This window comes from Akebia trifoliata, chromosome 11, assembly GCF_017979445.1.
Source record: "Akebia trifoliata isolate Shusen 1 chromosome 11, ASM1797944v1, whole genome shotgun sequence".
NCBI lineage: Eukaryota > Viridiplantae > Streptophyta > Magnoliopsida > Ranunculales > Lardizabalaceae > Akebia > Akebia trifoliata.
In genome coordinates, this window is record NC_141385.1 from 43385998 (window position 1) to 43400529 (window position 14532).

Sequence of the window (14532 nt, forward strand, 5' to 3'; positions counted from 1 at the left end):
AATTTCTTTCTCCTGCTTATAATGACAAAAAAGAGAAATTTCCAGATTGCATCCCTATGTCACGTTCAAAAACATCATCAGATGTCAAGATTGTAGAGGACAAAATGATATGAACTTTTTATAATTAAAAAAAAAAAAGTTATTTTTCACCATAACTTTAATTTTAAAATTTGGTGATCGGTGGCCACAAGTTAAAAAAAAGAAAAAAAAAATTAATAATAAAAAAAATGATTCTCAATTTGTTTATGAAATTAAGAAGGTTGAGGTGTAGATTGTAGAAGGTTGGTGTGCTGTCGGCTAAAAATACTCCACCAATCCTTGCCCATCATGAAAAAAAACAAAAAAAGTAGCGTTGAACTCATCTAACATATTCGAAAGAGTTCGACTTCGAAGCCACCATCCAACTTCAAAATTTGAAAGAACCCTCTTCGGTTATAATACACGTGTCATTTGGACTTATTTTACATCTTATATTTTTTTTTATCAAAATTTATAATACATTTAGAAATATCACGTGTAGTTCAAAGGAGAGGGTTACTAGAAAATTTGATGCGACATGACCGCTTCAAAGTTTTTCCATAATCAAAAAGACGAAAAATCACAGCTCATGAAAATTGAAAACTGAATAAAATAGCCCACCAAAGATAAAATACTACTTTTTAAATCTTTATTGTACGGAAAATGCAGATTTACTTTACTAAATAAAAAGAAAAATGATCATAAATACTATGGTGCGCACTACGCACTGAATACACCAATTCTACCAAGTGCAAGTCTCGTACTCCGCAACATATCCTTCACAAACTCAGCCATTATAGCGTACTCCCCAATCGCCCTAACATCAGCACCACACCGTGTGAACTGGGGAAAAAACAACCAGAAACCGGTTACCATTACGAACCCGATAGTTAATGGTCCTGAAACCGCCCAATGCAACCGACACCTGTCCTTCAACACCTTCTTCATTCCAATCTCCATAACCAAACATAACCCATGAAGGACAAAGAAGCACATGACTTCCCACGTGGGCCAAACACGCCCTATGTAAAAGAATATTAACTCGTGCATCAGGCCAGATACTACAAAGGTGGCAAGTACAGCTGGAACCATGGCTAACTTCCTACCTAACATACGCGTTGAAATACACCGTATAGGTTCGTATACGGTTGGGCGTAGAATGCTAGTAACCATTAGATTCCATCTTTTCCCCCAAAAGTCTTGTAACGAAGTCGAGAGAAACGGCTCGTTGAATTGTGGCTCAAGCTCGAAGCCGAGAAGAGACCGAGTCAAGATTGCAACCAAGGCAAGAATGATTTCAAGAGCGAAGTAAATGTGGAAGCAGTAGAGGAATAAGAGGAAATTTGGGTGTATTTGTTGTTTGTAATCGTAGAGTCGAATAATGAAAGCTAAAATTAGGCCTTTTATGGCGTAATTTAGGGTTGATTTGGAGTTTTTGTGGGAAATAATTTGGGGATCTTTTTGGATTTGTTGGATCTTGATGGGGAAACAAGCCATGGAGATGAAATGAAGAAGAGGTATTGATGGGTCAGAGGAGAGTGGGCCCAGACAGAAAGCGAAGAGAAGAAGCTTGAAGTTAGCAAGCCAAGCTATGAAGAAAGAAGTGGTGCCTCCAAGATGCATGGAAGTGAGATTCAATGGGAGAAAAAGAAATATGGAAATAATGGGGAGGATTGAGAGGAGTCTAAGCTTACCTTTCTTGATCTTTGAGGAAACAAAGTAACAATAAGTTAGAGATAAAAAAACAGCGATCCATACCTTTAAGAAATTCTTGATCTCAACGTATTTTATCTTCTCATCCTCCATTTTTTTTCTCTCTACTGGATCGTTTTCTCTTTCTCTCTTCTTCTTTTCTTCGACTTTCGACTTTCGACTCTCGACTCTCGAGAGTTCTTATTTTATTTCTGGGGTTCACACTTCTAATGTGCCTATTCTTTTATTATGGTTAACCTAACCCTGGTTTTAAAAAACAAAAAAAGAAATTTACATAATGAACCATGTGGGAGATTTTTCTTTTTAAGAAAATTACTTTACAGTCCATTTATAGCAAACGGTCCCTACAATATTTTTAGAGTATCCATATCACCATGTCATCATCTTTTTTCACATGCTTATGCCTTTGAACGGGGATATATATGGGAAATGTTCAGCAACAAACATTTTGGCAAAACATTTTTCAAAAAATATGGGTTAGAGGTTTTGGAATCAGCCCATTTCAAAACTTCTAACTCATCAAAAATGATTTACAAAAAGTGGACGGTTCACGATTTTTCAACTTGTAAACATGGGACTAGAAGTTTTGGAATGGACTGATTTTTGGTGAGGATGATCTCCTCACCGTAGAGATCATCCTCACCAAAAATCAGCTCATTCCAAAACCTCTAACCCATTTTTGCCAAAATGTTTGTTGTTGAACGGGACCCGATATATATATATATATATGGGTCGGGTTCAAACGACACACATTGCGACAACGTGTTTTGTCTTATATGGGCAAAAATGTTTGGAATGGACTGATTTTTTGTGAGGATGATCTCTATGGTGAGGAGATCATCTTGCCAAAAACCAACTCATTATGAAATTTCTAACCCCATGTTTTTAGGTTGAAAATTTTTAGACCGTCCAATTTTTGTAAATCAATTTTGATGGGGTTAGAAGTTTTGGAATGGGATGATTTTTTGCCAGGATGATCCCCACATCACAGAGATCATCCTCACAAAAAATCAGCCCATTCCAAACATTTTTGCCCATATAAGACAAACACGTTGTCGCAATATGTGTTGCAATGTGTGTCGTTTGAACCCGACCCTATATATACATGGGAAATGTTCAGCAACAAACATTTTGGCAAAACATTTTTCAAAATATGGGTTAGAGGTTTTGGAATGGGCTGATTTTTGGTGAGGATGATCTCTACGGTGAGGAGATCATCATCACCCAAATCAGCCCATTCTAAAACTTCTAACCCATCAAAAAATGGTTTACAAAAAATGGACGGTCCACGATTTTTCAACTTGTAAACATGGGGCTAGAAGTTTTGGAATGAGCTGATTTTTGGTGATGACGATCTCCTCACCGTAGAGATCATCCTCACAAAAAATCAGCCAATTCCAAACCTCTAACCCATGTTTTGAAAAATGTTTTTGCCAAAATGTTTGTCAAAATGTTTGTTGCTGAAAGGGACCCTATATACATATATATAGGGTAGCGTTCAAAGGCAAACTTTTTAGCAAAAACTTTTTTGTAAAACATTTTTCAAAACATGGGTTAGAGGTTTTGGAATGGGCTGATTTTTGGTGAGGATGATCTCTACGGTGAGTAAATCATCCTCACCAAAAATCAGCCCATTCCAAAACTTCTAACCCATTTTACCAGTTGAAAAATCGTGGACCGTCCATTTTTTATAAACTGTTTTTGATGGGGTTAGAAGTTTTGGAATGGGCTGATTTTTGGTGAGGATGATCTCTACGGTGAGTAGATCATCCTCACCAAAAATCAGCCCATTCCAAAACTTCTAACCCATATTTACCAGTTGAAAAATCGTGGACCGTCCATTTTTTATAAACTGTTTTTGATGGGGTTAGAAGTTTTGGAATGGGCTGATTTTTGGTGATGATGATCTCCTCACCATAGAGATCATCCTCACCAAAAATCAGCCCATTCCAAAATTATAACTCATGTTTTGAAAAATGTTTTTGTCAAAAGTTTGCTAAAAAGTTGGCCATTGAACGCCCCCTATCTATATATATATATGGGTCACGTTATTACGACCCCCTTTTGGACCCCCTTTGCGACAACCTTTTTGTCTTATATGGGCAAAAATGTTTGGAATGGGCTGATTTTTTGTGAGGATGATCTCTATGGTGAGGGGATCATCCTGGCAAAAAAATCATCCCATTCCAAAACTTCTAACGCCATCAAAATTGATTTACAAAAATTGACGGTCTATATTTTTCAACAAAAATTGGACGGTCTAGAAGTTTTGGAATGGGATGAGTTTTTGCCAGGATGATCCCCTCACAATAGAGATCATCCTCACAAAAAATCAGCCCATTCCAAACATTTTTGCCCATATAAGACAAAAAGGTGTTGTCGCAAAGGGGGTCGTAATAACGTGACCCTATATATATATAGGGTCCCGTTCGGCACCCTTAGTTTTACCACACACTTTAACAAACGCGTTTTGTCTACATGGGTTAGAAGTTTCGGAATGAGCTGATTTTTGGTGAGGATGATCTCTATGGTGAGGAGATCATCCTCACCAAAAATCAGCTCATTCCAAAACTTCTAACCCCATCAAAATTGATTTACAAAAAATGGACGGTCCACGATTTTTCAACGTGTGTAAACATGGGGCTAAACATTCGGAATGGGCTGATTTTTGGGGGGATGATCTTCTAATCATAGAGATCATCCTCACCAAAAATCAACTCATTCCAAAACTTCTAACCCATGTAGGACAAAAAACGTTGTTAAAGTGTGTGGTAAAACTTAGGGTGCTGAACATTTCCCATATATATATGTATATATATACATAGGGAAATGTTCAGCACCCTAAGTTTTACCACACACTTTAACAAACGTTTTTTGTCCTACATGGGTTAGAAGTTTTGGAATGAGCTGATTTTTGGTGAGGATGATCTCTATGATTAGAGATCATCCTCCCAAAAATCAGCCATTCCGAAATGTTTAGCCCCATGTTTACACGTTGAAAAATCGTGGACCGTCCATTTTTTGTAAATCAATTTTTGATGGGGTTAGAATTTTGGAATGAGCTGATTTTTGGTGAGGATGATCTCCTCACCATAGAGATCCTCCTCACCAAAAATCAGCTCATTCCGAAACTTCTAACCCATGTAAGACAAAACGCGTTTGTTAAAGTGTGTGGTAAAACTAAGAGTGGCGAACGGGACCCATATCTATATATATATATATATATATATTATATATATATATATATATGGGTCAGGTTCAAGGGCCATATGAGAAAACTTTCGACGGTAAATAAAATTTTCAAATATGGGTTAGAATTTTGGATTGAGCTGCTTTTTTGTGAGGATGATCTCTATGATGGGAAGATCATCCAAAAAAAAATCAGCCAAATCTGAAACTTCTAAACCCATTAAAAGTGATTTAGAATGTGGACCGTCGATTTTTTACCAATTTTTATCACTAATTTGTAAATCACTTTTGATAGATTTAGAAGTTTCTGATTGAGCTGATTTTTTGTGAGGATGATCTTCTCATCATAGAAGCATCTTTGCAAAAAATCAGTTCAATCCAAAACCTCTAACCCTTATTTTGAAAACCATTGTTTTTTAATATGTTTTTAATATGGCCCTTGAACCACCCCATATATATATATATATATATATATAGGGTCAGGTTCAAGGGCCAATGAGAAAACATATGAGAAAACTTTCGTTTTTCAAAATAAGGGTTAGAGGTTTGGATTGAGCTGATTTTTTGCAAGGATGGTCACTATGATGAGAAGATCATCCTCACAAAAAAATCAGCTCAATCAGAAACTTTTAAATCCATCAAAAGTGATTTACAAATTAGTGACAAAAAATTGGTAAAAAATAACGATCCACATTCTAAATCACTTTTAATGGGGTAGAAGTTTCAGATTTGACTGATTTTTTTTTTCCGGATGATCTTCCCATCATAGAGATCATCCTCACAAAAAATCAGCTCAGTCCGAAATTTCTAATCTATATTTAAAATTTTATTAATGTTACATTGTTTTTACATATATTTTCTCATATGGCCCTTGAACCTGACCCTATATATATGTATAGGTCACGTTCAATGGCAACTGTTTGGCAAAACATTTTCATCAAAATGATGAGTTAGAAGTTTGGAATGGGTTGATTTTTGGTGAGGATGATCTTACGGTGAGGAGATCATCATCACAAAAAAATCAGCCCATTCCAAAACTTCTAACCCTATCAAAAATAGTTACAAAAAAATGGACGGTCCACGATTTTTTTCAACTTGTAAAATGGGTTAAAAGTTTTGGAATGGGTGATTTTTGGTGAGGATGATCTCCTCACCGTAGAGATCATCCTCACCAAAAATCAGCCCATTCCAAAACTTCTAACTCATGTTTTGAAAAATTTTTTGCCAAAAAGTTGACCCTTAAACACCACCCATATATATACGGAAAATGTTCAACAACACCCTACACTTTAACAAACGTGTTTGTCTTACACGGGTTAGAAGTTTTGGAATGGACTGATTTTTGGTGAGGATGATCTTTATGATTAGAAGATCATCCTCCCCCAAAATCAGCCCATTCCGAAATTTTTAGCCCCATGATTACAAGTTGAAAAATCGTGGACCGTCCATTTTTTGTAAATCATTTTTTATTGGGTTAGAAGTTTTGGAATGGGCTGAATTTTGGTGAGGATGATCTCCTCACCATAGAGACCATCCTCACCAAAAATCAGCCCTTTCCGAAACTTCTAAGCCATGTAGGACAAAACACATTTGTTAAAGTGTAGGGGAAGCTTAGGGTGCCGAACAGAACCCTATATATATATGGGTGATGTTCAAGGGCCAACTTTTTGACAAAACATGAGTTAGAAGTTTTGAAATGGGTTGAGTTTTGGTGAGGATGATCTCTATTATGAGGAGATCATTCTCACCAAAAATCACCCCATTCCAAAACTTCTAATCCATAAAAAATAAATTTACAAAAAATGGACGGTCCACGATTTTTCAACTTGTAAACATGGGTTAGAAGTTTTGGAATGGGCTGATTTTTGGTGAGGATGATCTCCTCACCGTAGAGATCATCCTCACCAAAAAATCAGGGCATTCCAAAACTTCTAACTCATGTTTTTAAAAAATATTTTGTCAAAAAGTTAGCCTTGACCGCTACCCATATAATATCTATATATATATATAATATAGTTATGTTCGCAACAAACATTTTAACAAACATTTTGGCAAAACATTTTTCAACACATGGGTTAGAGATTTTGGAATGGGTTGATTTTTGGTGAGAATGATCTCTACGGTGAGGAGATCATCCTCACCAAAAATCAGCCCATTCCAAAACTTCTAGCCCCCAATTTACAAGTTGAAAAATCGTGGACCGTCCATTTTTTTAAAACCATTTTTGATGGGGTTAGAAGTTTTGGAATGGGCTGATTTTTGGTGATGATGATTCTCCTCACCGTAGTGATCATGCTCACCAAAAATCAGCAGTCCAAAACCTTTAACCCATGTTTTGAAAAATATTTTGCCAAAATGTTTTGTCAAAATGTTTGTTGCTGAACATTTCCCATATATATATATATATATATATAGGGAAATGTTCAGCAACAAATATTTGGCAAAACATTTTTCAAAACCTGGGTTAGATGTTTTGAATGAGTTGATTTTAGGTGAGGATGATCCCTCTACGGTGAGGAGATCATCATCACCAAAAATCAGCCCATTCCAAAACTTCTAACCCCATCAAAAATGGTTTACAAAAAATGGACGGTCCACGTTTTTTCAACTTGTAAACTGGGGCTAGAAGTTTTGGAATGGGCTGATTTTTTAGTGAGGATGATCTCCTCACCGTAGAGATCATCCTCATCAAAAATCAGCTCATTCCAAAACTTCTAACTCATGTTTTGGAAAATGTTTTGCCAAAATGTTTTTGTCAAAATGTTTGTTGCTGAACGGGCACCCATATTATATATATATATAATATATATATGGGGGGCGTTCAATGCCAACTTTTTTGCAAAACATTTTTCAAAACATGAGTTAGAGGTTTTGGAATGGGCTGATTTTTTTGTGAGGATGATCTCTCCGGTGAGTAGATCATCCACACAAAATCAGCTCATTCCAAAACTTCTAACCCATGTTTACAAGCGGAAAAATTGTGGACCGTCCATTTTTTGTAAACTGTTTTTGATGGGGTTAGAAGTTTTGGAATGGGCTGATTTTTGGTGATGATGATCTTCTCACCGAGAGATCATCGTCACCAAAATCAGCCCATTCCAAAACCTCTAACTCATGTTTTGAAAATGTTTTGCCAAAAAGTTTGCCATTGAACGCTACCCCTATCTATATTGTTGGTCGGGTTCCATATACACACATATCTACTCATATATCTGCAACATGTTTTTGCCTTAGTGGCTAAAAGTTTCGGACTGATTTTTAGTGAGATTGATCTCTATGATGAGTAGATCATCCTCACTAAAAATCAGCTCAATTCAATCGAAATTTTAACCTCGTCAAAAGTGATTTATAAACAATGAACGGTCCACGATTCTTCAACTCATAAGTATGGGATTAGAAGTTTTAGAATTAATTGATTTTTAGTGGAGATGATCTCCTTGTCATAGAGATCATCTCACAAAAAATTAATTCAATCAGAAATTTTTAGCTCACATAGGCAAAAACACATTTAGATATATGAGTAGATATGTATGTACACGGATCCTAATATATATTATATATAATATATATATATATATATATATATTAGGATTATGTGTGTACACGGATCCTAAGTATATATATATATATATATATATGGGGCCGGTTCAAGGGCCATATGAGAAGACATATGAAAAAACTTTCGTTTTTTCAAAATAAGAGTTAGAGGTTTTGGATTGAGCTGATTTTTTGCAAGGATGGTCACTATGATGAAAAGATCATCCTCACAAAAAATCAGCTCATCAGAAACTTCTAAATCCATCAAAAGTGATTTACAAATTAGTGATAAAAATTGGTAAAAAAATCGATGGTCCACATTCTAAATCACTTTTAATGGGGTTAGAAGCTTCAGATTGGGCTGATTTTTTTTTTTTTTTTGGATGGTCTTCCCATCATAGAGATCATCCTCACAAAAAAACAGCTCAATCCAAAATTTCTAACCCATATTTTAAAATTTTATTAAAAACGAAAGTTTTTACATATGTTTTCTCATATGGCCCTTGAACCTGACCCTATATATATATGGGGGCAGTTCATGGGATATATGTAAAACCAATGGTTTTTCAAAATATGGGTTAGAGGTTTTGGATTGAACTGATTTTTTGTGAGGATGGTCACTATGATGAGAAAATCATCCTCACAAAAAAATAATTTAATTTGAAACTTTCAAATCCATCAAAAGTAATTTACAAATTATTGGCAAAAATTGACAAAAAAATAGTTGGTTCACATTCTAAATCACTTTTAATGGGGTACGAAATTTTAGATTGGACTAAGTCAAATATTCATTTTTCAACTATAATATGTGTTTTAAGTATTTTAAAAAAATCTATCCAATATCAAAATATTAAGAGAAAAAAAAACAAATAGATGAAGTAAAAAATTTAAAAATCTGAATCACATTTACATAGATCAATTTTTCTTGATAGTTACTATTAGCACACCAACTATTACTTATGCCATGTCAATCCATACATGAACATCTGCTTCATTGTCAAATTCACGAATAAAAATATATTGAGCAATAAAACATTGTCAAAATAATATTTTTTAGAAGAATTGTCGAACTCAATTTTTTTTTATACAAATTGCCGAACTTAATAATAAAAAAAGTTGATTTCGATGATAAAATGTTGAATTCAAAAAAATAAATAAATAAATAAAGAAAAAAAGAAAAAAAGAAAGAAAGTTAAACTCAACACAAAAAAGTGAGGAACTAGACAATGTAAATGTGATTCAATTTATTTATTTTTTGACTTCAATATTTGGTATGTGTGTTGTCTTTTACATTGACTCGTCCAAGTGTCAAATGATTTTACTCATCTGTATTTTAAAAAATGAGCAAGTGAGAAAAACTCTATTGAATCATTGCAATTTTTTTATTTTACTTCTAATTATTGAAATATTGATGATTTAAACAAAAGTATGAGCATCTTATATTTCATAATATACTTGTCTTTAATATTATAATGAGAAAAGGTGGAGTAGAAGGATTCGACATCAAAATTTAAAAGTCCAAAAATGCCACCACCTTTATTTATTTAAATTTAATTTAAAAAAAAAAAAAGAAAAAAAAAAAAGATAACACTGTCACCATCCCACAAACTTATAATTATGTAAATTATTTTTAAAAATTATAAATAAATAAAAAATTCCTTTTTACCATCTAATATTCAAAAGAGTCATGATAATATGTCTCACCAAGAGGCATACTCAAATGAGTCAATGACATGACAAGTTCAGTATATATACACATCAGGATACAAGATTGCATGCCCCCATACAAAATTGTATCCCGAGAAAATCATGTATCCAAGATGTATAGATCTACAGTACCTGGACTTGTTCACGTCATGGAGTCATTTAAATATGCCACTTAGTGAGTCATATTATCATGACTCTACTAAAAAAACCATTTAATTAATATTTTAAATTACAAATTAACACTTTAAATACATGTGCGTTTGGACGTACCACCTTCTAATTTGAGTATAATTATACATCATGAGATAAACGTTTGTTTGTTAGTTAGCTTTCTATAATTGTAGGTACGGTTTGCCCACTAACAGCAAAAGATTAGATGACCTATGAAACTTTCGTGTACTATCCCTAAATGAACCACCCACATCTTTATACAGATTCTTTAAAAAGAAGTGCCATAAAATTTAGATGCTCGTGGCTTATGCAGGATCACAAGAACTCATGATTTTTAAACTCAGTTTCTCATCTCAATAAACCTAGTTGACACTACTGAGTTATCTTGCCCGACATGAGTCAAATTCTGACAAAATAATTTAAATTATATTAACTTGCACTCACCATTTGTGCTCTCTCTACACCCACTTACTCTTTGCATCTCCCTAAAATACCCCTAATCTCAACACACTCACCACCTCAACTTAACCTCATTTGTTTACCCTTTCTGTCCTTTGATCTCAGCCACACACATTCTCTCTCTCTCTCTCTCTCTCTCTCTCTCTCTCTTTCTCTCTCTCTCTCATTCTTGTTCTTATATGTATTTAGAAGGTTTCAACGAGAATTTTAATAAGAATTTCTTGATATAATAAGCAATTAATACTCTCACAGATAATAAGCTATGGCCAATTGGCCATGGAAACCATAGAAAATCTCTAAAATTAAATGAAATTTTATTTGGTTGGTATGTAGTAAATGTTGCATCGGAGAATCGATAGATTCTTATCCAAAAAGATATGGTAAGGAGCTAACTGTGTCAGATTGGATAGATACTTATCTAGTCATAATGAAAAGAATTCGTGATAAACGGACGTTCTTAACGTGGTAGTGCACAAAACCATATATATTTTTCTTCGGGGATACACAAGGAAAACGATCTATGATTCTGTAAATTGTCACGTCAAGAGTGTCAATCAAGAGTGTTAGTTATTGTGTGTCAGCTCATCAATAGTCTATTGAAAACATTTTTAATACAAGAGATGGGTATAAGTCGCATCAGATAAATAGACGCTCAATCAATATATATATATATATATTATCGGTCCCGTTCAGCAACAAACATTTTGACAAACATTTTTCAAAGCAAGGGTTAGAGGTTTTGGAATGGGCTGATTTTTGGTGAGGATGATCTCTATGGTGAGGAGATCATCCTCATCAAAAATCAGCCCATTCCAAATTTCTAGCCCCAGTTTACAAGTTGAAAAATCGTGGGACCGTCAATTTTTTGTAAATCATTTTTGATGGGGTTATAAGTTTTGGAATGGGCTGATTTTTGGTCATGATGATCTCCTCACCGTAGAGATCATCCTAACCAAAAAATCAGCCCATTCCAAAACCTCTAACCCATGTTTTGAAAAATGTTTTGCCAAAATGTTTGTCAAAATGTTTGTTGCTGAACATTTCCCATATATATATATATATATATATATATGAAATGTTCAGCACTCAACCATTGTCCAACATTTTGCCCAACATGTTTTGTCCTACATGAGTTAGAAGTTCTGGAATGAGTTGATTTTGGTGAGGATGATCTCTACGGTTAGAAGATCATCCTCACCAAAAATCAGCCCATTTCAAAACTTCTAACCCCATGTTTACAAGTTGAAAAATCGTGGACCGTCCATTTTTTGTAAACCATTTATGATGGGGTTAGAAGTTTTGGAATTGGCTGATTTTTGGTGAGGAGATCATTCTCATAAAAAATCAGCCCATTCCAAAATTTCTAGTCCCATGTTTACAAGTTGAAAAATTGTGGACCGTCCATTTTTTGTAAACCATTTTTTATGGGGTTAGAAATTTTGGAATAGGCTGATTTTTGGTGAGGATGATCTCCTCACAGTAGAGATCATCCTCACCAAAAATCAGCCCATTCCAAAACTTCTAACCCATGTTTTGCCAAAATGTTTGGTTCTGAACATTTCCCATATATATAGGAACAGATCAAGGGACATATGCATAAACAATGTAACATTAATAAATTTTCAAAATATGGGTTAGAAATTTCGGATTGAGCTGATTTTTTGTGAGGATGATCTCTATGATGGGAAGATCATCTGAAAAAAAAATCAGTCCAATCTAGAACTTCTAACCCCATTGAAAGTGATTTAGAATGTGGACCGTCGATTTTTTGTTAATTTTTGCTAATAATTTGTAAATCACTTTTGATGGATTTAGAAGTTTCAGATTGAGCTGATTTTTTGTGAGGATAACCTTCTCATCATAGTGACCATCATCACAAAAAATCAACTCAATCCAAATCCTCTAACCCATATTTTGAAAAACCATTGTTTTTACATATGTCTCATGAACTACCCCCTATATATATATATAGGAAGCGGTTCAGCGGCCCTAAAGTTTGCCAAATATTGTGTCAAACATTTTTCAAAACATGGGTTAGAAGTTTTTGAATGGACTGATTTTTTGTAAGGATGATCTATCAAAAGTGATTTACAAAAATTGGACTATCCACGATTCTTCAATTTGTAAACTAAGGTTAGAAATTTCAAAATGAGCTGATTTTTGGAGATGATGATCTCTTCACCGTAGAGATCATCCTCACAAAAAATCAACTCATTCCAAAGCTTCTAACTCATGTTTTGAAAAATGCTTGGCATAATGTTTAGCAAACTTTAGGGCCGCTGAACCGCTCCCATATATATATATATATGGTCTCATTCACCACCCTACGCTTTACCCTACGCTTTACCCTACGCTTTACCAAACATTTTTGGTCCTACATGGGTTAAAAGTTTTGGAATAGGCTGATTTTTTTGTGAGGATGATCTCTATGGTGAGGAGATCATCTTCACCAAAAATCAGCCCATTCCAAAACTTCTAATCCCATAAAAAATGGTTTGCAAAAAATGGATGATCCACGATTTTTCAACTTGTAAACATGGAGTTAAAAATTTCGGAATGGGCTGATTTTTGGTGAGGAGGATCTTCTAATCGTAGAGATCATCCTCAGGTGTTGAACATTTCCTATATATATATATAATATATGGGAAATGTTCAACACCCTACACTTTACCCAACGCTTTACCAAACGTGTTTTGTCCTTTATGGGTTAGAAGTTTTGGAATTGGCAGATTTTTGGTGAGGATGATCTTTACGATTAGAAGATCCTTCTCACCAAAAATTTGCCCAATCCGAAATTTCTAACCTCATGTTTACAAGTTGAAAAATCATGGACCATTTATTTTTTGTAAACCAATTTTTATGGGTTAGAAGTTTTGGAATAGGCTGATTTTGGTGAGGATGATTTCCTCATAGAGATCATCTTCACCAAAAATCAGCCCATTCCAAACTTCTAACCCGTGTAGGAACAAAACACGTTTGGTAAAGTGTAGGGTGTTGAACATTTCCCATATATATATATATATATATGGGAAATGTTCAACACCTGAGGATGATCTTTACGATTAGAAGATCCTCCTCACCAAAATCAGCCCATTCCGAAATTTTTAACTCCATGTTTACAAGTTGAAAAATTGTGGACCATCCATTTTTTGTAAATCATTTTTTATGGGGTTAGAAGTTTTGGAATGGGCTGATTTTTGGTGAGGATGATCTCCTCACCATAGAGATCATTCTCACTTAAAATCAGCCTATTCCAAAACTTCTAATCTATGTAGGACAAAACACGTTTGGTAACGCATAGGATGGTGAACGGGACCATATATATATATATGATTAGGATCCATAAACACATAAAGCTAAAACGTGTTTTGTCTTATATGGGCAAAAATGTTTGGAATGGGCTGAGTTTTTGTGAGGATGATCTCTATGGTGAGGAGATCATCCTTGTCAAAAATCAGCCTATTATAAAACTTCTAACCCTATGTTTACAAGGTGAAAAATTTTAGACCATCCAATTTTTGTAAATCAATTTTGATGGGGTTAGAAATTTTGGAATGTGATGATTTTTTGCAAGGATAATCCTCTCACCATAGAGATCATTCTCACAAAAAATCAATCTATTTCAAATCTTTTTAATCATATAAGACAAAAATGTTGTAACTTTATGAGTAGCTTTATGTATTTACGGAACACGACCCATATATATATTATATATATATATATATATAGTAGCGTTCA

At 34.3% G+C, this 14532-nt stretch overlaps 1 pseudogene; it reads right to left on the reverse strand.

Annotated features, from left to right (window-relative positions):
• Positions 1–622: 622 nt before the first annotated feature.
• On the reverse strand, positions 623–1941 carry LOC147391877 (putative long-chain-alcohol O-fatty-acyltransferase 5 pseudogene; annotated as a pseudogene).
• Between the last annotated feature and the right edge of the window lie 12591 nt (positions 1942–14532).